The following is a 24,950-nucleotide window of genomic DNA, read 5'->3' as shown; positions in this document are numbered from 1 at the left end:
CACTGAAATATAGGGGTTGGTAGCGACTTCAGAAAACCTAAATCCCTCATTTTTAAGACAGGAAGCGTGAGGTAGTAATGGAGAAGTGACTTGCCTAAGTTTACATAGCACATAGCACATAGCTGGTAGGTATAGACAAGAGCCAACCCTCCTGACTCCTGATAGAAAAGTTTAATCCCTGGATGAATGGACTCTTCCTGGTGTTTATCAAGCTAGTTGTTTCTGTCCCAACCCTAGTTAGTGAAACAATATTGTGTATTTTTGTGTCTTGGAAAATTCAAACTCTGTTTCTGATTTACGTGTCAATAATTATTTTAAAAAATATTGACAAAGAACATTCATTCATAATGACCTTCATCCAGAGGTCCATAAGCCCACAGATTTGAAAAGCTCAATAAACCAGAAGTTGAATGATCTTAAAGAAAAACTACACCAAAATACCATCATGAAATTGCTGTAAGGCAATGATTTAAAGCCAAAGAAAAGTAATATAGATAAGTTAAAAATAGACAAATAAGAAAAAGACATGCAAACACAAATCATGTGGAAGCTAAAGAGACTTTACTAATATTAGACAAAGCAGACTTCCGAACAGGGATATTACCCAGAATCTTCTAATGATATTTCTAACATTACAGATATTATAGTATCTAATATCTAATGACAAAAGGTAAATCAATGAGAAGATCTAACAATTTTAAATTGTGCCCAGTAATAGAGCTTCAAAATATATAAAGCAAAACTCAATAGACTAAAAATAGAAATTGACAAGTCCATAGTTATGGTCGGAGATATCAACAATTCTCCCCTAGGAATCGATAGAGTACATAGGGAAAAAATCTAGTAGAGTACATCCAATGTGTATGTACACAACCCTTTGAAGAAGCACAGTCTGAATCTGGGCTTTGCCACTGAAGAGCAATGACCTAGACTTCTAAGGTGATGCTCAGTCTAGGGTCCTGTCAGAGTGAATGGATCCCATGCTTCTCAGCTTACGGCGAGATTTAAACAATTCTGAGTTGTTGATCATGTGCAACCCCCTCTGCCCAAAGCATTGAGAAGCTAAGAGGAACCTATAGAAGGAGCTTGCTCTTGAATGACAAAAATGTGCATGGCTTCTTTCTTGGGGACAACAACCCTATTAGGATATGGAGAGCATAAAACATTCATACTCCCTCTTCTGTCTCATTTATCTCTAGAGAATGCTAAATGCATGCTAGATAATTCCCCATGTGGTCGATGGATAGTCATGGTCCCCAGCGAATCGTGCCTTCTATCAATGCCCAGGTATAGGTCATCCCAATGGGACTGTTGTCTTGATCGTGTGACATCTTTTGGCCAATTGGATGGTCTGCAAACATGCCCTGGCAGAGGCTCAAAAGACACCTGCAAATCAGGGTCTACTCTCTGTCTTGTTGTTATTAGAACTCAGCCACCATATAAAGAAGCCTAGACTAGCCTTTTGTAGACATGTGACCCCACTGACAGCCAAGCACCAATCCCCAGAAATGTGAGTTAGGCCATGATAGACACCCAGCTCCAGTCAAGTCACCAGAAGAGACCACAGATGACACAGGCTCAAGTCCAGCCCAAATGGCTGACCCATAAAATTGTGTGCTTTAATGTGGTCATTTTTAAGTTTGGGGGGTGGTTCACTAGGCAGCAATCGATAGCTTATTATACCCCATGCGCCAGCCAGCTCTGCTCCAAGAAAGGCAAGAGTAATGACCACTGCTCTGGTTACTCAAAGGGGACACAGAAAATGTCCCATGATATTGCCTGGGACTTTGGGCTTAACCTCTTCTGACGCAGTCCCTTTCTCAGCCCAGCAAATCAATGTGAATAAAACACATGTGCTGGAAATCCCCTGATAACCTTCTAGGCAGAACTTTTTGGTTAGGAAAAGAAAAAGAAACTTAATTTGAAGCTTTAATAACCTCCCAATTAGGTTGTTTCTGCTAGCATTAATATTTAATCATGACATTACTGTGACTATTTTAGAATTGAACTGAAATTAAGTATAAATGTTTGATCGTAAATAATTTCATTATTAAAGATAATCTTTGTTATATATGTTTCTATGCCTATCTTTTATTAAGTTTACTTTTCATGTTGACATTTTTAAGGGCATAATTGTATGTTTTTGTTCTTAGTAATATTGTTACCATATATTAATTATGGCATCATGCCAGGAATACTGTGAATAGTAATGAAATAAGTTGGTTTCTCTCCTTTAAGAGCCAGCAATAGGCTCTCTCTCCTACACAACTAATAAACAGATGATCAGCTTTGAACTCTATTTTGATTCCCTGATATATTCAATCTCTCTCTTTATTGCTCTTGATTTATGGAAAAATCAGTGTAAATGAGAGAGGGAGGAATGGTTAATGGTTCTTGGAGGCCATGTATAGCACTGAAGGAAGGGTGTGTGGTAGGCATTATAACAGTCTTCCAAAGATGTTCACATCCTAATCCCCAGAACCTATGAATATGTCACCTTACCTGGCAAGAGAGAGTTTGCAGGTGTGATTAAGGACTGAGAGATGAAGATATAATCCTGGATTATCTTAATGGACTCAATGTAATCACAAGGGCCCTTAAAAGTGGGAGAGAGAAGGGCGCCTGGGTGGCTCAGTTGTTTAAGCATCCAACTTCAGCTCATGTCATGATCACAGTTTGTGAGTTCAAGCCTCACATTGGGTTCTGTGCTGACAGCTAGCTCAGAGCCGGGAGTCTGTCTCCAGATTCTGTATCTCCCTCTCTCTCTGTCCCTCCCTTTCTCTCTCTCTCTCTCTCTCTCTCTCTCTCTCAAAAGTAAATAAAAACATAAAAAATGTTAAGTGGGAGAGAGAGGCAAAGGAGAAAGTCAGAGTAGATATGACAATGGAAACAGGGTTGGTGTAGTATGTAAGGAGTCAACCCACCACAGCAGACTTTTAGAGATGGAGGAAGGGGACACACAGCAAGGGATAGGAGAGGCTTCTAAAAAACTGGAAAATGAAAGGAAATTGACTCTCCCCTAGAGCCTCCGAAAATGAATGCAGCTTTGCTTATACCTTGATTTTAGCTTAGTGAGACCTAGGTCAGACTTCAGAACTGTGTGATAACAGATGGCGGGAGGGGGGGGGGGCTGTGTTTGTTGATTGGTTGGTTGGGTTTTTAGTAGTACTAGGCTTTATTAAGCTGTGCCTTAGCATGAGACTGGGGGTTGCCCAAGGTGCTCTTGATGTATAACCCCAGACACTCTGCCAATTATTCTTGAGCAATGACACCAGGAAATTGACAGCTGAGTGGATGCTGTACACGAACTCATCATCTGTTATCTTCACATGCCCAAGGGCCAGACACAGGATCTTCCTCATCTGGAATTTGATTATGGACATCATTCCATCCACTTTGGCCACCATGTGCTCATTGTGGATCAGCAAGGAAGGGAACTTGCCGGCCTTATTCAGGCCTGGGACCAGAATTCATGGGATCTGCTTAATCAGAGATTCTAAAGTCAAAAGGGCATCATACTTCTTGGCCAGCTTCTTCACTAATATTTTATATGTGTTGAGTCCCTTCAGTGCCTCAATGTCCATGTGGGAAATGTTCACAGCCTTCACCTCATCCCAGTGCTCCTGGCCCCACTAAACACATACGGTGAGCCTGGGGCAGGGAGTGGACTTAAGCCTGACGGTGCCGAGAAGAATTTGTCCTCCTGAGGGTCGTAGTTCTTCAAGTTGATCTGCAGCTCCACCATCTCCAAAAACTCTGGACGCTTGCACTAGCTCCCATGCAAGACTTACTGCACAGCTTTGTGGAAGGTGTCCTGGGAGACTGGCACAGGGTGTGAGGTGTCCTGCTGCTCATGGTGCTGCACACTGCAATTACCAAAAAAGAGCTAGATGTGTGTTGTTTTAAGCCACTACATTTGTAGCAATCTGTTACAGCAGCCACAACCAACTGATATGGGTGGCATTCCTGGGAGCACCTGGGTTGGATCTGGGTAGGCCAACCTACCGGCGGTAGCACGAAGCAAGTTGTTTAACCTATATAATCTTCCATTTTCTAGTCAATAAAATGAGGGCAGTAGTGGTTATTTCATAAAGTTATTGGGGTAATTAAATGAGGCAATTTGCATAAGCCTCTTTGCACAGTCTACTCATTTTAAACATCTGTTAAAGGTTAATTATTGTTGCTGTTATTAAGACCTGCTGTGGCCGACCATTAGAGTTCACACTTAGTTGTAAAGGATCCCCCCACCACCTGCTCATCAACGATAGACCTGCAGAGCCTTCCTGGAGGTGGTGTGCACTCCATCCTTCACCATTAGGCTTGGCCTTGGGACTTCCTTGGCCAATGGACTGTGAGCAGACTCCAACCAAGCCACTTCCAATGGGAAGCTTTCAAGGCAGGTGCATAGTTTGGCCCAGACTCTTGTTCTTTTCTCTTCATGACAAGAAAGTCATTTTTCAGACAAGGACCCCTCCTTCCACCTGAGTCCTGGCTGGGAAGACATGTGGCACAGAGCCACAGCACATGTAAAGTGAGATGTAAATGTTTATTGTCATAAGTCATTGAGACTTGGGGGTTGTTTTCATTGTAAAGTTGACAAACTCATCTCCCGTTGATGCTGCTTAGAGAGTCTGCCAGCTCACACACACATGCACACACATCTCCCTGCGGGCTATCTGCAAGAACCCCATATCTGCCACTAACCAGCTGTGTGGTTTCAGTAGTCATTCTATCGCTCTAGCCTTCAACCTCCCATCTACAAAATCAGGGGCTAGATTAAGTGATTTTTTACAGGTTTTTCCATAATGCCTGGCCCATTGTCTCTATAGCTAAGATCTGAGAAGCAAAAAATCGCTGTTGCCCCCTGGACTGTAAATAATTTCCACATAGATGGGGAACGGTCTAGAAATGCTGATTTTTCAAGCCTCAACTTCAGAGTTACGATTCAGTTTGGCTGGGCGTCACCTTGGTTAGTGTTGATTTTTACACATGGTCATAAATGGAACCATCCTCTCAGGCTATTGTAGATTCTGCAGAAAAGTCCCAGCTTTCCCTTAAGTATGTAAACAATCCGCAGCATGATAAATTGTACATTAATCGTTAATACTTACATAGAAATTCTTACCCAGCCTGGCACTGTACTAAGTGCTTTATACATAGTATTAAGTCATTTAATCCTAGCAACCCTGGAAGGTAAGGATGTCACTGTCCCCAGGATGATTTTGATCATTTTATTCATCTCTTTTTCCTCAATGCAGTTACAGACTTTGATCAGGCCTTCCCTGTAGGACAGTAACTCTAATTAATTAATTAATTAATTAATTAAACAAAAAAGGAGAAGAAATCCTAATTTAAAACTATCTGCTGGGGCACCTGCGTGGTTCAGTTGCTTAAGCATCTGACTTCAGTCATGATCTCATGGTTTGTCGGGCTCTGTGCTGACAGCTCAGAGCCTGGAGCCTGCTTCGGATTCTGTGTCTCCCTTTCTCTCTGCCCCTCCCTCACTCATTCTCTGTCTTTCTCTCTCAAAAATAAGGAAACATAAAAAAGTTTCTTATTAAAATAAAAAATAGGGGCGCCTGGGTGGCTCAGTTGGTTGAGCAGCCAGCTTCGGCTCAGGTCATGATCTCACGGTTCGTGGGTTTGAGTCCCGCGTCAGGCTCTGTACTGACAGCTAGCTCAGAGCCTGGAGCCTGTCTTCAGATTCTGTGTCTCCTTCTCTCTATGACCCTCCCCTGCTCACACTGTCTCTCTCTCTCTCTCTCTCAAAAATAAATAAAACATTTAAAATTTTTAAAAATTAAATTAAATTTTAAAATAAAAAAAATACAAGCTAGCTGCTCTGTGAGTCTGTCTCATGCTCACACTCCTTTGTGACCCCATGATGGTATCCACCATACCTCCAGTAAAATGTGAGCAAAAATGGCAAAGAAATGAATTGTACTTCCCAGGGTGGGGTGATCCAATGCCACAGAGATTTAGTTGTGGGCTTATTCTACCACTGAAATCAGGAGAAAGCTATGCATCAGAAAAGGTAGAAGAAGGGACCCAGTTGGATGACCTTGAAATTTTATGACCAGATGTGATATCAAACATTTATGCTCTGGATACATTAATAATCTGTGAATATTGAGAAAAGAAGGAAAGGAGTGAGGACATAAGCCACTGAGGATTTTATTGGATTTGGGGAGGGTTCTATCTCAAGGAAGAATGATAACAAGTGACAGAAATTTAAACAAGGCATTTAATTATCTCACATATTTAAGTTCGGAGCTTGGTGTTCCTGTGTTGGTTCAGCATTGCATCAGAGATCCATATTACTTTCTTTTTTCCATTCTTTTACTCCATCATCCTTCTCAAGGAGAGATTCAGCCTCCAGCTTATAAACTTATGATCACAAGATGGCTGCCATACGCCTGAGTATGATAGCCTAAAACTACTGCATCTAAAGCAGGACAGGAGAGAATAAGCCCTATCTCTATACATCGCTCTCTGCTTCCATACAGGAAAACCCCTTCCAGAAAGAACATTCCCCTTACACCTCTTTGGTTTGAACTGGGTCACTTGGCCACTTGTAAGGTTCGAATTGTGCCTCCCCCAAATGTATGTATTGAAGTCTTACCCCCAATACCTCAGAGTCTGATCTTAGTTAGAGATGAGGTCTTTACAGAAGTAATCAAATTAAAGTGAAGACTTGGGGCACCTGGGTGGCTCAGTTGGCTAAGCGTCTGACTCTTGATTTCAGCACAGGTCATGATCTCACAGTTCATGGGACCAAGCCCCTTGTTGGGCTCTGTGCTGAGAGCCTGGAGTGGCTTGGGATTCTCTCTCTCTCCCTTTCTCTCTGCCCCTCCCCCACTCTCTCTCTCAAAATAAATAAATAAACATTTAGTTTTTAAAACATGAAGTCTTTAAGTGGGTCTTAGCCACCAGTGAAATTTGGATACAGAGGGCAGGTGACATGAGGACACAGGGAGAAGGAAGACAGTCATCTACCAGCCAAGGAGAGGAATCTGGAACAAGGCATTCCCTTGCTCTCAGAAGGGAGCAGCCCTGCTGACACCTTAATCTTGGACTTCCAGCCTCCAAAACTAGATGACAAATTCCTGTGGTTTAAGCCTTCCCCAGTTTTTGTACTTTGTTACAGTAGCCATAGCCAATGGATACAGCCTCCTGTACCTGACTTCACGAGATGCCATGAACCTGAATACATCATTAGCCTCTGTTGTGCGAGGCAGACCTGTGAGCATACAATACAGAGAAGAGGATGTCTGTTGGCCAGACAACCAGTGGAGACAGACCCATCTTTGTTGCAAGTCACTTAAATAGATTCGGGCTAACGTTGTCAGAACAGAGAAGCCTTAGAATATAAGGAAGGAGTTAGGATTAGAGAAGTAGGAAGGCTTGACAACCAAGCTCGGAAAAATACAGAAAGCAGGGTGGGACTGGTAGTCTGGATAGCAAGAATGACATAAGCTTCTCATACCTCCCCCGCTCCAACGAATGCACTCCTAATACATTTTCCACCTTAAAATCCCAATGACTCTGAGTCCCAGGAGAGAGCTGGGACCTAGCTTGTGACAAAAGAAAAAGAGAGAAGGCTAAACTGATTTAAACAAAGCAAGCCCATACTGGGCTGGAAAGAGATAATTCCCCAAAAGGAATTTAAGTTTGGAGCTTTTTAAAGAAAATTAGGAATAGAGGCTGGGAGGCAAGAGAAATTAAATTTCCACTACACCAGTGGAAGGGCAATGGGTACAGAAATGGGAGACAAACAGGGCTTCCTTATAACCAACCCAACCGCAACCTGGGGATGGGTCCTCAGGGCCAAGCTCCAAGTTCTGTTTAAGCTGCCCACACTTTCCATTCTAAAACCCTCACCCCCTGAGCATGATCATTAATTACCCAGTATCCATCCCAGGTTCATTTTCCAATCTCTTCTTCTAGGTCTTCTGTATTTCCTTTGGATCGTAAGCCCTCAAAGGACCAAATTAGGAAGCAAACACAAAAGCGAATGGTTTAAAGTCACCAAGATCACCCCTTTTCTTCAAATCCAGTAACTTTGTCCATGCAAATAACAAAGACGAAAAAAAATCACATGAGTCTGTATCAACAAAGCACCAAAAACATTTAGTCGATTAGATCAAATTGGCAAATAGCCTGTCACTCAGGTCGAGGGAGAAGAGAATATGCCAAATTAGATGTTTGACTGAATTGACAGGCTGTCTTGGTCAAAATGCATCTTTTTTTATTAAATGTTGAGAGATCATAGTATATCAAAAGGAAAATCTACAAAAGCCACTTTTCATCTGTGTAAACATTAAAATCAAGGTGGCATATTGGAAATCTCTAAATAACACTTTGTCTACCGAAGAGGGTGTAATTCTTTGGGTCAGAATACATTAGGAAAGAAAGCCTCCTTTTCAAGTAGAAAAACCTTGAGAGACTAAATTACCTGGAGACACTGTGTCGTCTTTATCAATATGATTTCGTACCACCTCTACCATTTCTCACTGTTTGCAAGGAGGCAACCCCATATACTGAGGGAGCACCTTGATGTTCTCTGTTTATTATCTTATTTAATCTAACCAACAGTTCTATAAGGGAAGGACTGCTACCTTCATTGCAGAAAGAGGAAAACTGTGGCTTATTTGGTGTAAGTAGCTTCCCCAACTTTACACAGATAGGAAATTTCAGAGAGGAGCTTTGAACTTATTATGTCTGATTTCAAAACCCTTGGTTTTAACCACCATGCCGGTGGCTGCCTTCTGAGACTATCCAACTATTTCTTCCTAGCCCACACTGCTGGCATCTTTTTCCTTGGGCTGACTCAAGAATTCTAGAACATTCTTTTCCAGTTGTTCTAGGTCAAAGACTATCACTTTTTGTCAGCTCCCATAAATGCAAAAATGCCCCCTCCAAAGCCCTGGCTGCACAATTCCTTAGTCTGACCTGCCCTTGCCTTTCATAGAGGCCCAAGACTATGGAGTTCAGTAGGGTCTATCCTTTCCCATATGCCGTGTGGGTTTAGCTCTTCTGTGGCTCAGTCTGTTCTTGGAGAGAAAAACTTTCACACAATAGTATCTATACAGTAGTTGTCTACTGCCTTATTTTATTGAACTCAGGCACCAGGAGGCTGCTTCGATGAGCATGATGGTAAGGTTTTCATTGCATTGTCATTGACTTTTGTCTTCTATTTACAAACATGTCTTCAATTTCTTCTTTAATTTACAGAACAAGAGCTGCTTGAAAATCACCAAGGCTGGCCACTCGGCACACTGTCCCCTGCCATTTTTTGATTGCTTCTCTTTTATTCATCCCAACTTCAGTTTGTGCAATGTGACCAAAGCCCAAAGGGAATCAGGGGACATGAAGAAATGTTATCTGCTTGACCCTTTCCTTCAGGGACAATAGCTCAAGGGGGATGTAGAGCCATTTACAAAAAGTGAACTTCTTTAAATTCTTTGCATGAAAGGGTATGACAGAAATGAGTAAGAAGGAAGAGCGACCTTCCCATAATCCATTTTAGGAAGGCATGAAATTATTTTGAACAACTGCTTCAACAGCCTGAATCAATTCCCTTAAATTCTAGAACCCTCTTTTTCTATACTTATCTCTTAGACAAGCATTATATATAATTGAGCTGAGCTCCAGGATCAGACCCAGAAGTTTAAAAAAAAAAAAGGAAGAAATCTTTACGAGTGGCCAAATTTCTTGTCTTTAATCCTACCCATCTCCACTCTTACAACTTAAAAGAACATTTTGTATTTTCTGTAATTCTTTCTCCCCCCTCCCAACCCAAATTTTTATCCACTTACCAGGACCGAGGTCAGTGGTGAAGAAAACATGCCCACAGAATCATCTGTCCCGAAAGCTATCCCCGCATGCCCCCCACCCCCACAGCACTTCCTCCTCTGAGCTTACTTTCTAGTGACAAGAGGCAGACAATAGGTAAACAAGATCCTTTCAAATGGTGTTCCATGCTGGGGCACCGGGTGGCTCATTTGGTTAAGTCCCTGACTTTAGCTCAGGTCATGGTCTCACAGTTTGTGGGCTCGAGCCCTGAGTCAGGCTCTGTGCTGAGAGCTCAGAGCCTCGAGCCTGTTTCAGATTCTGTGTCTCCCTCTCTAGCTGCCCCTCCCCCACTCATGTTCTATTTCTCTCTGTATCAATAATAAATAAACATTAGAAAATGTTTTTTAAATGATGTTCCATGCTATAAAGACAATAAACTTCCATCTCTGGAGATCTGAACCACTCATATTGCCGCTCTGCCCAACTACATGGCTAGTGCATCCTGGTGCTGCATTCCTAGACCCTACTTGGTCAAAGAAGACACATAGAATGGTAATTTGCAGGTAATAATAGTAGTTACTGTGCCAAGCACAATAAGTTCTTTTCAGGTACTAGTTCGAACAATAATCTTCGTTGATGTATATAATGATTATCCTCATTTTCCAAGTGGGAAAAGTGAGGCACCGAGGGGTTTAGTGACTTGTCAAAGGACACACAGCCAGGAAGGGACAAAACTGAGATTCAAGACTTCGGAGGCTAATTGGAGAGCTGGCTCCTTCCCCCCACTCGGCTACGCGGGTCCTCAGTTAGTTGTTGGCAGAATCTGTCTGAAGGGGTCTACATCACCCTTATCCCCTGGCCAGGTTCCAGTATTACCAAAGAGAAAAATCCAGCTTTGCCAAGGCCTGTATTCTTTGCCAATAAGTAGCTAGAACTGTCGGAGTGTCTGTAGCATTAAGAAAACACCATGCCTGAATCTACGTGCCAGTCCTTTTACACAGAGAAAATATGGACATTTTCTTTTAATAATGCTACAGAGAAATAATGAAATGGTACCATTACAAAAACATAATTAGGTCTTCAAAAAAAAAATCTCCACTGGAGTCCTATAAAAAGACCACAGGTGTTCGTCATTATTTTTTATTTAGCAGACAGTTTTAGCCATTGTTTGTTTTTTCCCCCATTTATTAAGTTCTGGTATTTTAAGATGATTTGTGTATAATAATAACAATAATTTCCTGTTTGCCTGTCAGTTGTGAGCCGCTTTAATTACAGATATTCATTCTCACAAGTTAACTCGGTAAACATGCTCATTTGTTACGTTGCCTGTTCATTAAATCAGTTAGCACAGCTAGTAACTACGTTAAGGATCTTGCTGTCGGGTTTCAGCAATGGATCTTCATGGGTTTCCAATACTATTTCTCACAGAGACAGACACAGACTTCCTGGGAGTCCCATCTCCTTGGTCTGGACCAGGGCAAGTGCATCCAGTCCCATGGAGGCATCCACTTGAGGTTTTGTGTATCACAGTTAAATTGTTAGAGTGCAGTACTACATAACCAGAGGCAAGATATGGGATAAAGAAGGGACCTCCTTGACGAGGGAGGATTTGAACTCCAAACACATGTCTGGAGCCTGCCCAACAACAACCTTCCCCCTTGGATGGCTCCTACCACCAGCCCAGCAGACCTGGAGGGTCATACCAGCCCCAAACCACACACGAACTTGCTGTTAGGAAAAGTATGAAGAGATCAATGACACAGACTCTTCTTAGCAACGAGAAAGCAATGCAAGCAGAAAGGAGAAAGCAGACAGTGAGACGGTCACCTGAAGATGTGGCAGTTCCCAGAGAAGCCCGGCTATTCACTTCTTTGGGACTCCATCTTTACAATAAAGCAGTTACTTAGCCAGTTTACTGGGTATCTGTAATAACCAAGTGTTCTCTGATCGATACACCCTCCATCATAGTGACTGGAATAATGGTGCTTCCGTAAATGTCTCACATTTGCTACATTCCAATTTTTCTAGGAAGGAGCCAAGGATGCCAGTACCTAGGTCATCAGTCACCTGCTGATTGGATGTTTCATTCAAAATTTTCCTCTAAGGGGGTGGCTACTAACGCCAAATCAAAACTAAGGAGGAAATAAAAGATCAGAGGCCACTCCCAGTAGCTGACTCATGAGACTCACGAGGAAGTAGGTCATCTGGGATGTGAGTCAAGATGGAGGGACTTCTGTCAAGTGCTCCAGAGTAAATATTCAAAACAGAATAAAAGGTCCACAAGTTGACCACAGTTACTCTGCTTTGTTTCTTTTCATTACTCTGCTTTGTTTCTTTTGTGGCTTTGCTGAGCTTTCCAAAAAGAGACAGATCCATGGGTCATTACTGGACAAGCAAGGATGAAAAACTGAATGAGAAAAAGGTTGATGTAAGTATGGAACAACTAGGGAAGATGATGTTTAGTTATGCTGAGCTTAACGTGGGCCACCGAGGTGGACGTGTCAACCGGAGACGCACCATGAATCACTCTAGGACGTAATAGCTGCCATGTTTAATAAAGCCAAATCAATCTGGTAAGGATTCTTTGAAAAGCCCTGAAACTAGACCCATACTATTTTTTCCATGATACATGACGTTGCTCTACATTTCTTTCCCTAGTTTGCAAGTTCAATCCCTCCTTGCTTTGCTCTCCTATCTGCTCATCACATGCCCATCTTCTGGTTTCTCTTACAGATCTCCCCAGTTATCCCTCCATTCTTCTTCTTCTTCTTCTTCTTCTTCTTCTTCTTCTTCTTCTTCTTCTGCTGCTGCTGCTGCTGCTGCTTCTCCTTCTTTTTTTTTTCTTCTTCTTGTTTCAGAGAAAAATCCCTGGGTCAGTGCTGAAGATACACGCTGGAATTTAGGAGAGACCTGAGGGTGCTGTGCTCTCTCCCAGAGGTAAGATGGGAACACCACTGAAACCATGGGGTCATGGGGATATAGGGTAGATAAAGAAGGAATTTTTGCAGCAAGAGCCTCAAAGAAGGTGGATGATGGTGGGGTCTGGTGTTTATACAAAGTTATGGTCTTAGGAAAGAAAGAAACTTGAAAGTGAGGAGAAATGTTTGGGTAGAGCAAAGGAATCATAAGCAATTTCCCTTTAGAGACCTCTATCCTCCCTGTAAAGTATGCTGGGAGTATGGGGCTCAGGGATAAAATTACACACATGAACTGAGTGATAAATATTTGGAGAAGGCAATGCCTATGTACATATGAGACTGGCTTTCATGAGGAAATAGTCATTCGTGTCCTGGAACGCCATAGGTTTGGCCTAACACGCATCCATTCCCCCTCATCTGATAAAAACGAGCACCTGGTTTTGATTTGGAAACTTCAATGGATACAATTTTATTGGGACTGTCAATCAAAGTGACTCACCCTCCCCCACCTGAGGCATGGGCAGGTGACCTGAGCTAGACCAATTGGAGACCCTTCCCTGGAATCTAAACACAGTAACACAAAGCCTGAATGCTCTTGGGACTGATTCATCCTGATGGTTGCTCCCAGAAGGGACTGCCTCCTAATTTCTGCTCTCCAAAGGCAAGGAACAACTATGAGGTTAGCCTTTCCAAAGGTCTGGTTCTCCAAGTCTTCCTTTATTTTTGTAAACCACTCTATATCCTTCCAAGATGTTCCTTTTTTAAAAAAATTATTTATTTATTGCTTACATTGCTCAGAACCAGGTTCTGCTGCTTATCATTTAAAAACCCCAACCAAGCAAGGCAGGAGTAGGATTACTGGTGTTCAATAAAAAGTAAGACATGGCAGAAAGAATTGAGAATTCCAAAACCAGGGTTCAGTTCCCAGGATACTCACTGCTGCTTGGACACTGGGCAGGTTTGAGCAAGTCCCTCAAGTTCACCAAGCTCAGTTTGTCACATCTAGAGGAGAGCTTATACCAGAGTCTATGTAGAAATAGATTTTCCCACATCTCAAGTACTTTAAATAGTCTTTAATCCTTATTCTCTGCCATCCACTAGTACTGGCTTCAGCCATTAGGTTGAAAGGACGTTAAGCAAAGGAAAGAACCTGGGTGGTTCAGTTTCTTAAGCATCTGACTTCTGCTCAGGTTATGTTCTCAGTTTGTGATGTCAAGCCCCACATTAGGTTCTGTGCTGACTATGGAGCCTATTTAAGATTTCTCTCTCTCTCTCTCTCTCTCTCTCTCTCTCTCTCTCTCTCTCTGTCCCTTCCCCATTCACACACTCTCTCTCTCAAGGGAAATAATAGACTTTAAAAAAAAAAAAAAACAAGGAAAGAACAGAAACATACCATTTCATCCCAATAGTCTTTTTTCGAAAGAATTCCAAATCCCATGGGATAAGTCAATTTTGTTAAGCAATATAAATTGGCTCTGATTGTATTATACTTTTCATTGTCATTTAGCACCTGCTAAGTGCCTCTTGCACCGATTTTAATTTCTTCTGAGCTAAAAAAGGGAGTCAAAACATGATCTCTCAAGAAGCTTGAAATGTCATTGAGAAGGTAAACCTGAAACCCCTAGAGAATATTTCCAGGAGGGCTATAATCACATACCAAGCACCCAGCAGGCATCAGGTCTAAAGGAGGTGCTTAATAAATATTTGTTGACTGAATGAGGGAGAAGACACATGTACATGCAGTGATACAGCCTGTAACCTTACAAATTCAGAATGATAAAAAGTAGATGAATATTTACTTAGCAACTACTCCGAATATCTAATATGTAGAAGATTCACATGGGTTTCCATCCTGAAGCTATTGCTCAAACGAATCCATTGAAGGGTGATTATTTGCATTTCAAAAAAAGAAGAATATTCCTAATCTAAGCAAAATGACTTACACAGTCAATATGTTTAAAAATGGATTTTTCTTTGTGGGAGAGGATAAAATAGTTTCTATCGTAAGTGAAGGGTAAACCTAAACTCGACAGGCGAAGGCAGAGCTCCACCCAGAAACTTTGCTCTGTCCCTTCAATGCCAGTGGAATAGAATTTGACATGCAGTGGCATTAAGCAAATGAAATTGTTAAAGCCTCCAGCTCCTCTCCAGGCCTGTCAACACTTAGAGGTCTGAGTAACACAGGCGACTCTTGTTTCAGGAGGCAAAGTTCCCCCTGAAGATTACAATCCATTAGGGAGTAACGAGAACCTTCTGGCATGGCCAAGTGGACGAGACTCGGGAAAACCTGAGCAGTGAATGCAGTAAAATTAAGATGCAATGGGGGTGAACTACCGTGGCAGCAAGCATAACCTTCTTGGTGTCTTCAGCGGTGTTAATGGATCTACTTATGGCACAGATGGTGGTTTTCAGAAAAGTCATTTTTTCTCTAACAAATTCATGACTAAACTAAAAAGGCCACTATCAACTTCATTATGCTTTCCAATTGACTTGCTTTAAGGGTTATTCTTTTATTATAGCTCTTAAGCTCCCATTTCTTTTTTAAAGTACTTCTTTTAATACCAATTTTCATAGCACTAAGAAATTTAACACTCTTCAGTGGTTATATTATTGGCAAGGAGCTGGACTGGTGCAGGCTGAAGAGAAGCATGAAAAGATAGTGCTGTTGGACCGGTCGTTTATGTCCTCCTCCACCACTCGGGGACCCACATCCAAGGAAGTGACTGTTAGATGGCCACTGGGGAGAGAAGTAATGAGAGACAATGGGCACCGTACCTCTTCAGGGAAAACCCTCCCGACAACATGAGGGTCGTGGCACCGGGCATATTCCACATTGCTCGCATTCAAACATGATTCAACTACCAGCCTCTCCAGTCAAACTGTACCCAGTTAGCTTTTTCAAGTGGCCGATCTAATTTGGGGTTGATTGCAAAACAAATCCATAAACATTTTACAAACATCCTCGTGAGTAACTGTAAACACAAAGATAAAACAAAGTTTGGATAACATGGGATCAGCCAGAGTTCTGTATTATCAGCCAACCAACCAATTTTATTTTATTTTTTTCAAAGAGAGATTGATTCAGAGGAAGACCAGATTTCATAGGAATGAAGACATTTATTGTAATATTATTTGTAAGAGTAAAAATTGGAATGGGTTTCCCAGAAGTGGGGAAATAACTAAATATATTGGCTCAGCAATTAGAAGGGAGATGAGAAGAATATGCAGAAAAGAGGAACGTTATCATAACACAAAGAGAAAACCTGAGATAGAAAATAGCTATACACGAGACCATACAACTATATAGAACACCTGATATATAGGAAAAGTACTAGTAGATGCATTAAAATACCACCAAGGAGTTGTTCTCTGGTGGTGGAACTGCTTGGGTGGGCTCATTTTCTATTTTCCAATCTTATTTACAGTGTGTCTATTTAAATTCATACTGAGGAAATTTTAATAGTGTATCTCATTGAACCCTCCCTCCCATATGATTTTGAGCTGTTTATAACATTACACTGAGAAATCACATTTAGCATCAGCACTGCTCAAAGTCAGGGTCACGTGCTCCAATCTTTCCACCTCACAGATGGCTAAACTGAGGTTCAGAAGTTCCTAACCTGAGACCTAGAAAGACAATCCTTCCTTGGGCTTCCTCATCTCTCAACCAGATTCCTTCTTTTCAGGCAAATCCTCACTCACGGTAGAAACCTGCAAAACTCAACAGAAAAGAAATGAAAATCTAGACTTCATTTCATCATGCATGGTCAAATTTTGTCACTACATTTTGCCATTTGCTTCCCAAAGATTTTCAAACTCAGGTGCTGAGTTAGCTTCGGGAGAAAATGTTTCATAATTCTTCATGTCCTAGTGCACTAATATAGCCTCCAAAGCCCTTTAATTTTGAGCCCCACTCCTGGGTGTAGGGGTTGTAAGATGGTGTGTGAGTTTGGCTGAGAAAACTCTGGAATCTGCCTTTGTGATATCTCACCGTGATGTGGCTTGTGCCTGGTACAGACGTTCCAGGCATATGGGAGAACACAGAGTGGCCTGATTCTCTGGAAAACAAGGCCTTGCATGAAGCACTCTACATCTTTTGCTTGCTTAAATTCATCCTATCCTGTGGGAAGAATAACATGTTGAGATATCTGAGGAAAATGAAAGCACTTTTCAATGAAAGGTTGACTTTTGTTTGGAGAAAGTTTTCTTCCCTCTTTTTCCTCAGAGATATTTCCCCTTTGGAAATAGAGAGCAATTATTTCTTATTCAACTTGTCTTTAATTTTTGTCTCATGTGAAGAAAGAACCGTGATCACTCACAAAGAGGTTTTAATGACAGTAAAATGGTTTCATGATTGATCATTTCATATGGCGCATTCCCCCCGGAGCGCCCACGGATCACCAGCTTGGGGGGAGCTCTTTGGTGCAAGCCGGGGGCAGCCCTCAAGGGCTTGGCATATGGGGGGTATTCCTTGAACAAAAAACACATGGAAAAAAGGGGGCCACAATTAGAGGCACCTTTAGAAATAGGGAGAAATAAAGACTCAGAATGTCAAATATTTGAGCACTTTTGAATATACTTTAAACTTTTAAGCTCTCCTGTCATTTCTCATATCCTGATTTTTAATGAGGAACACTGCAGATAGAGAGATACAAAAGGGGGAAAAACTCTGAATGAACAATCAGGAGAGTCCTTAAAAATCAGAGACATTTGAAAGAAGTTACAGATATCTATAATTCAACCTTTTAGTTAACATGATGTTGAACTACAAGAAGAAAACTGCTCTTTGTCTCAGCGGGCAAAGTTTCTCACTAAATAGGATGAATGTAATATTTATCTCACTTCAATTTTGATTTCCCAGTATGGTTTTTTCTGTAGCAGCGTCTGAGATAAAATGGAACATCATGGACCCTCTTGGAAGGTTTTACTTTCCTTCCATTGACTTCCAGCCTGGCGTGGGGGTTAACTACAGACCCAAAGATAGAGGGAATGGACTCTTGCTGTATCATTAAGTGTGACTGATTTAGAAACACATACATACTCTCTGAATCAAAAGAGCATCGTTAGCTCCAAAGAAGCTATGAAAAACTAACTCTCTTTCACTATCTATGGCCCAAATGCATAACCCAAGGGTTGAATTCACAGAAAAACAATCACCCATTTTTCCATCCCACAATCCCTAAACTAGAGCTCCGACCTTGTCTTTGTCATGTTCTTCTCCCCGTCCATTCAGAGACATCAAAAACCAAAATAGAACACAGCATGGCAGATATCTTCACAAGAATAGCATCAGAAACAGGTATGGAGAACAAAGAGGGCTGGGAGCCATGTAGGGTGTTAGGGAGAGAGTAATTTTCCCTTGATACACTACTCAAAATACTGAAAATGATCCGTGACTCTTGAAGTTTTTTAAGCAAATGGTAACACAATTTGTAAAACAGACAAAAATAGTATATAGGCCAGGATATACTAATTCATAACACATACATGCAAGTACACATGTATGTACATGAATATGCACGTACATGCACACATAAATACACACACACACACACACACACACACCTCTTCCTACCAAATCTTTATCACAATGAAAATAAGAGCAAATTCTCAGATATGGAAGCATAAGACATGATGTTAGATTCTTAGGAAATACAAAAGCTGAAAGAAAGAGCAAAACCATTAGTCAGACTTCCTACTTGGAGATGATCTGAAACATTCCTCTAAACTGAACCAATAAAAATTAAATTTGGGGTAGTGTTGGGGGATTTCAGTACTTAACATTAAATAATTGTTTAGTAACTCACTTTGGCTACCTCAACGAGTGTTTCCCAAAAATGACAAAATGATCTAAATGATTAGCTTTCCTTTTGGCTCCACTGCCTCATCTTAAGACAGAATGTGATGATGACATTTCTTGAAAGACTACAATAAAGAGAAGACATTAAAATAGCTCAGCTGGTCTGCCCGAAACATTCTCTAAGGCTAAGAGGAAGCCATATGGATTTATTACACAGCCGAAGTGGCTAATTTGAGAGGGGTTGGGGAAGAGTCCTGCTCAATGAACCTCTTCACCTCTACAATAGTGACATTTTTCTACATGACCTAAAAAACTCTGGGTCTTAGGGAAACCAGTCTTCCTCGGATCTCATTTTGCAGGTAAACATCTAGAGAAAGGCATGCTAGTGGATATTCCTGGTACCGTGGAGTCTCAAAATCCTGATATTTCTGTGTGCTTTTAACACATAAGAGCCTAAAAGTTCTCAGAAGGAAAGTTGTCGTGAGGGAAGAGTACTGTCACTTTATTCTCTGAGAGCCTTTTACACAAGAGCTAACTTAATAATACAAATTCTGGAATAACCGCTGTTACGAATATCACACAGGAAGTTATGGTTTTTAGAGCTAAGCTGCTGCTAGAATTTCAAAGATACAGAGGAGATGTTTTCCTGAGACATCTTGTCTTCCCACTGTCCAGAAATTTCCTGTTACAAGAAAAGTCCTGATTTCTGAAAGGAAGATTCAGCAAAATGCATTCAACCAAGGTTGGTGGATCCCCTGCTAGGAATTCAAGAAAATGAATTCTACGGTTTTCAGGGACAATCCTGTTTCCTAAGGTTCTAAAAGACAGCTCAAGGGGCGCCTGGGGGACTCAGTCGGTTGAACATCCAAGTCTTGATTTTGGCTCAGATCATGATCCCAGGGTCATGGGATGGACACTTGGGTCAGGCTCTGTGCTGAGCGTGGAGCCTGCTTAGGATTCTCTCCTCTCTCTCTCTCTCTCTCTCTCTCTCTCTCTCTCTCTCTCAAATTAAATGTGTATATACATATATACATACATAAAATAAAAGGCAGCCCAAAAGAAAAAAAATAATCTAAATGTGGTCTTGGAGAATCTAATAATTACAATAATAACCTTAGATATCCAGTGTCTGCTGTGAGAGGCACCAGGGAACTGGACCAGACAATGTTCTCTCTCTCTCTCTCTCTCTCTCTCTCTCTCTCTCTCTCTCTCTCTCTCTTTCTTTCTCTTCAGCTTCTGGCCCCTTAGAGGCATTTGATACAGCTAATCACTCCAACTGTGTTGAAAACCTTTTCTTGTCTTCAATGACACCACATTTGGCTGATTTTCCTCAAAGGCTACACTCTTCAATTTTTCCTCAAGGCTGTCTCTAAATGTTGGTGCCTCGTGGACTTTAAGCTCTCAGGCTTTCTGTTCTCCACCCACGAACTCTCCATAGGTGATTCTTCCCCCAGTCCCATGGCTTTCAAGGCACTCTATATGCAGAGAAGTCCTGACGTCTCACCTGAGCTACAGACATGGGTCCATCTGCCCATTTGGATTGTAGCAGGTGCTGCTCATACCCCTGCTGTGACACACCGCCAGCAGCCAGCACCTGCCTCTCTTTAGCTCAGAACTTTCTCCAGTGGCTCGAGGCTGCTTCACCTGCACACACAGCAGGGAGGAGGTGCCAAGAAACTCTTTCTCCCCCAGGGACAGCCTTCAGCCACCGGCTGCTGGGAGTTGACAGATGATGAAACCCAGCTTCCTCGCCACTTGGGTGGAATAACAATGAGGTATGTGTTCTACACTGACCCCCAGAGTTCTCCAAGGGGGCTTGCCCATGCTGGTGACTTGCTTGAGCATGTGTCCTTGAATGGCTGCTTTCCCCTCCTGCCTCACTTCCCTTGTCCAGCACCGGTGTGTCCTGGGATCACCTCCAGGACAATCTAATTATGCTCCAGTCCTCAGCTTGGACCTTCTTCTGGGGACATTCAACCTAACACATCTCTACACATTGATATATGAAACCCTCCCAACTGGGTGCCTGGGTGGTACCGTCGGTTAAGCATCAAATTCTTGATCTTGGCTCAGGACATGATCTCATGGTCCATGATTTCAAGCCCTGCATCAGGCTCTGCTCTGGGATTCTGCAATGAGCCTTCTTGGGATCCTGTCTCTCCTTCATTCTGCCCCTCACCCACTTGGGCTTGCTCTGTCTCTCTCAAAATAAATAAACTTAAAAATATTTTAAAAAGAAAGTAAGAAAGAAAGGAAAGAAAAACCCTCCCAACCTACTCCTTTCTCCATGTCCCCATCTTTCTCAGAAAAGGCCACCACCATTGACCCAGTTTCTCCAACAAAATATTAGGTGCTATTCTTGCTCTTCCCCCTTTCCATTCCATTTCACCTCCAAACCCTAGCTTTTCATCTGCCTCTAAAATACACTCCCCATTGTTTCCATTTTCTTCTTGAGTCCTACCAGCCATCACATTTGTCCCACCTATGGTAACAGCCTTCGATCCAACCTCCCTGCTTCTACTCCCCACCCAAGTTCTATGCTCCACCAAGCATCCAGCATGGTCTTATAAAACCTCCAATCAGATCAAGTCAGTTCTTCGCTTAACATGTTACAATGGTTTCCCATCTCAAGATGGCTTGAATATTAAGAATGGTCTCCCCATTCTCCAGGCCCTTCACAATCTAGGCACCATACAATTCACCACTCACCACTCCATTGCCCAGTTTCCTCCAGGGCTCCTGCCCACCTCCAGAGCTGCCAAGCTCATGCCTAACTCCAGATCTTGGGTTTGTATTTCCTCTCTTCACAGATATTTCCAGGACAGACCCTCTGTCATTCTCTGCCCAAATATCCCCTTGTCAGATAGGCATGCCTGTCAGTCTCAGAAGTCACTCTCAATAACACCCGCCTGCAATCCTGATTTATTTCCTTGCTTTTGTCTGCCTTCCTACATCAGAACATAAGCTTTTGTCTGCCATGGGCACTGCGGTAACCTCGGCCTCTGGAATGGTGCCAGACACACAGCAGATGTTGAAAAATACCCCCTGAATGAGCACACACTACATGTGAAGCACCGTGCTAGGTGCTTTACGGCTTTGCCTTTGACATTTTCCATTCTGACCTTCAATTTTCCATCTCTACAGCATCTTGCTGCAGATCACTCAGCTAATTAATGGGGAAAGTTGCTACTCGAGATGCTGAAGAGGAAAGAATGAGGACTTGCGGCTAATTGTTTCAGGTGCAACAGCTAAAGCCATGATCAGTTGCCACATCCAGAAACTCGAATAATTAGGTCACACATTTGGCCTAAATTTCCCACCTTCCTATATTCACCTTCAAAGCTGCTACACTAGAGGCTAGCAGGATCCTGGTTGGTAAAAGGGCATCTCACACAGAATTGCGAATGGAAGCAATTCTCATGTCAGTCCTAAAAAATGCAAACATGTTGTCCTTACGCTACAAAGACTTAATCAGAGATTTTGAAAAATCAGATTTCATTGACGTGTAAGTTACCAAAGTACAGCAGGGCATTAAGACAGTATTTTCCTCAGAAGTCACACTTCAGAACATCTTTGTCCATGAGACTATTTTTAGCATCCTTTTGATAGGTTAGGCATACTGGATGTTCAAGGCCCCGTAGGAGGCATATATATATTTATAAAATTCTACATTACTTTTCACATGTTTTACGATGATAAACTGCACATTTACCAAACCCTCAAAGGACTCACCAAATTTAGAATTCCAGGCACAGTCCACCTAAAGCCATCATATTGTTTCCTGTTTAATAAGGGAATTACTTAAACTCAAAAGTTGTTTGGATATCTAATCATAGTTTGGTTATAGAAGATTCACTTTTGATTATGGACATACTCCTTGGCCAGACCAACACTTTGTGGGAATGTTTGGGGATGAGAAAGATTATCTAAAAAGAAGCAACATCAAAACTCAGGGAGGGGGGGAAGTCTTTTAACAAATTCATAGAACTTTTAACAAATTCCTAGCACTAATTTGTGTGGCTCTTATCCAGCAGGCATTCTATTAATAAGAGTTAGAGGAGAAAAAAATAAGAAAGGAGACTATGTTCCTATAGCTATCAGGGATATCAGAGCTAAAAGTTGGGAATGGAACCGAATATCTGAATACTGGGGACACTGTGTAGGTAACTGTGTCTTCTGACCATTGTAATCCAACCCTCTGTAGAAAAATAGTAGATGTATTAGAAGATATGGTAGAAGATTCCTAATCCAAGGACAAATACCCCTCACCTCCCATCCTTTGGGTGGGCTATTTTGGGAGATCCTGGTGGAAGCCAACCTCTGTTGGCCAGGCACCAACATCAATCACACATATATGTTGCCTTTACCTCTTTCCTTCTTGCCTCACCTCACTTTTCTGGGAGAACGTGTCCCCAGAGCTTTACCTCATTCTTCCACAGAACCTAATTTAGACACCTTTTCTTGGGATTTACCTACAGGATGTAAAATGATCACCTCTTCTGTTTTATATAATACTTGATTCCTTACAATTTTCAAAGAATATCACAAGCTCGACTCGTGTGGATCTCTCACAAACCTTCAGGGTTGTCCTTGGAGAGAAGATTCTTTTTCTCACTTGGGCATCTGAGGAAGTTGAAATTCAGAGGTAGAAAGCAGGTTGGCCAAGATTACAGGGGTTATAAATGGTATGTTTGGACAACATCCCCAATGTGAGGCTAACGCCAAGGTCTCAGCTCCACTTAGTGCACTTGGATTTCCCTCAGACTGACTGCAACACCATCCGCTTTTTTGTCTGCCCAGTACCCTCCTCCTATTTGTCCTGCCAGAGTTGGTTCCAGCCTCCTCAGCTCCAGGAAGCCTGCCCTGAGCTCTTTTCGAGGAGATACTAAGTTTTACTACTCTTAGTCTCCTGTTACGACCGTCACCTCAGTACCTAGTTCATAATCAATATTATGCATTGCTCCTTAATGAACATTTAGTGAATCAATGAGTTAAGGACTCGCTCTTTCAGAGCATTCTTACCTGCTCTGATGAACTGCTTACCTGCCAACCCCCAGCCCCCATGAGTCTACGGGAGACCATGTTAGTCATCTTCAGAGCTCTGTACCTAGAACAGTGTCATTCACAAGTTGGTACGTAATACCATTTCCTGAGGAATGAATGAATGAATGAATGAATGAGCAGAACTTCATCTTCCCAGGAATAATATGACACTAGGCACAGGATAAACTGGTTAAAGAGTCATCTTGTAGAATACTCTAGAATGAGGTCACAGATGAATCCAATGCCCTGAAAAACAAAAATCTACTCCAAGCTTTTACTAGGCAATTGTTGGTTATCTTATTCCAACAGTTGAAATCTACTAAGCACACCAGAATTGCTGATAACACTCGATGCCTAGTAGTTATTGCCACATGATGATGGGTTTTCACAGACAATATATAATCATAGACAGGTTTCATAGCATGTGTGTGCCTGGGGGTTCTCATCAATAATAGTAATAATATAGTAGTAGCTTCATCTACCTCTGACTTTGTGCCACAACTGCTGTGTTGCTTTGTAGTCTCCGTGATGGGCATTGTCTGGATTTGAACAGTTCACAACCTGCATGGCTGTACTTGGCAGCCCTACATTGTGCTAAGAGCTCCATGTGTATTATTATCTCATTTAATCCTCCCAAAACTGAAAAATATGGAATTATGGGTTCCATATCACAAATAAAAAAACAGGTCTAGAGAAGTTAAGTGATTCACCCAACAGCACAGAGCTGTGAGGTATGAAATCAGGATTTGCACCTGTGGAGTCTAGCTCCAAGCTTCCAGTATTAACCTCATGCAATCCTTTGCAAAGTTATTTTTTTAAACACATACACACACACACACACACACACACACACACACACACACACACACAGGGGTGCCTGGGTGGCTCAGTCGGTTAAGTACCCGACTTCAGCTCAGGTCATGATCTTGTGTTTTGTGAGTTCGAGCCCCACATCGGGCTCTGTACGGATAGCTCAGAGCCTGTAGCCTGCTTCGGATTCTGTGTCACCCTCTCTCTCTGCCCCTTCCCTGTCTCAAAAATAAATAAGCATTTAAAAAATTACAAGTGTGTCTTGGGCTTTTCCCTTATTATTTTCTTTACTTTTTTTTTTCCTCTTCTTTTTTTTTTTGGTGGTGGGGGTGGTTATGTTTAAATGAAGTTGCTTTTACAACACCAAAGACTTAATCATCCATTTCCTACATAAAAGGTAGCTACTTTTTTGCACGGTCCTCAAGCATATTGTAGTATAGTGGTGGAATTTAAGGAAAGGTATTAAGCAGGCTGTGTTGTAGCCTATGAACAAGTAATATATTGTATCATTTATCTTGAATGTATCATAGATAAGCTGCTATATAACGATTGCCACTTCAGATAGCTGTGAAATTAGGTGATTA

General features: G+C 41.9%; 1 pseudogene; it reads right to left on the bottom strand.

The window, feature by feature from the left end:
• Positions 1 to 3,168: 3,168 nt before the first annotated feature.
• Positions 3,169 to 20,835, bottom strand: LOC115279729 (annotated as a pseudogene).
• Between the last annotated feature and the right edge of the window lie 4,115 nt (positions 20,836 to 24,950).

The sequence above is a fragment of the Suricata suricatta genome, chromosome 16 (assembly GCF_006229205.1).
Source record: "Suricata suricatta isolate VVHF042 chromosome 16, meerkat_22Aug2017_6uvM2_HiC, whole genome shotgun sequence".
Lineage (NCBI taxonomy): Eukaryota > Metazoa > Chordata > Mammalia > Carnivora > Herpestidae > Suricata > Suricata suricatta.
This window is presented reverse-complemented; position numbering and strand designations above follow the sequence as displayed.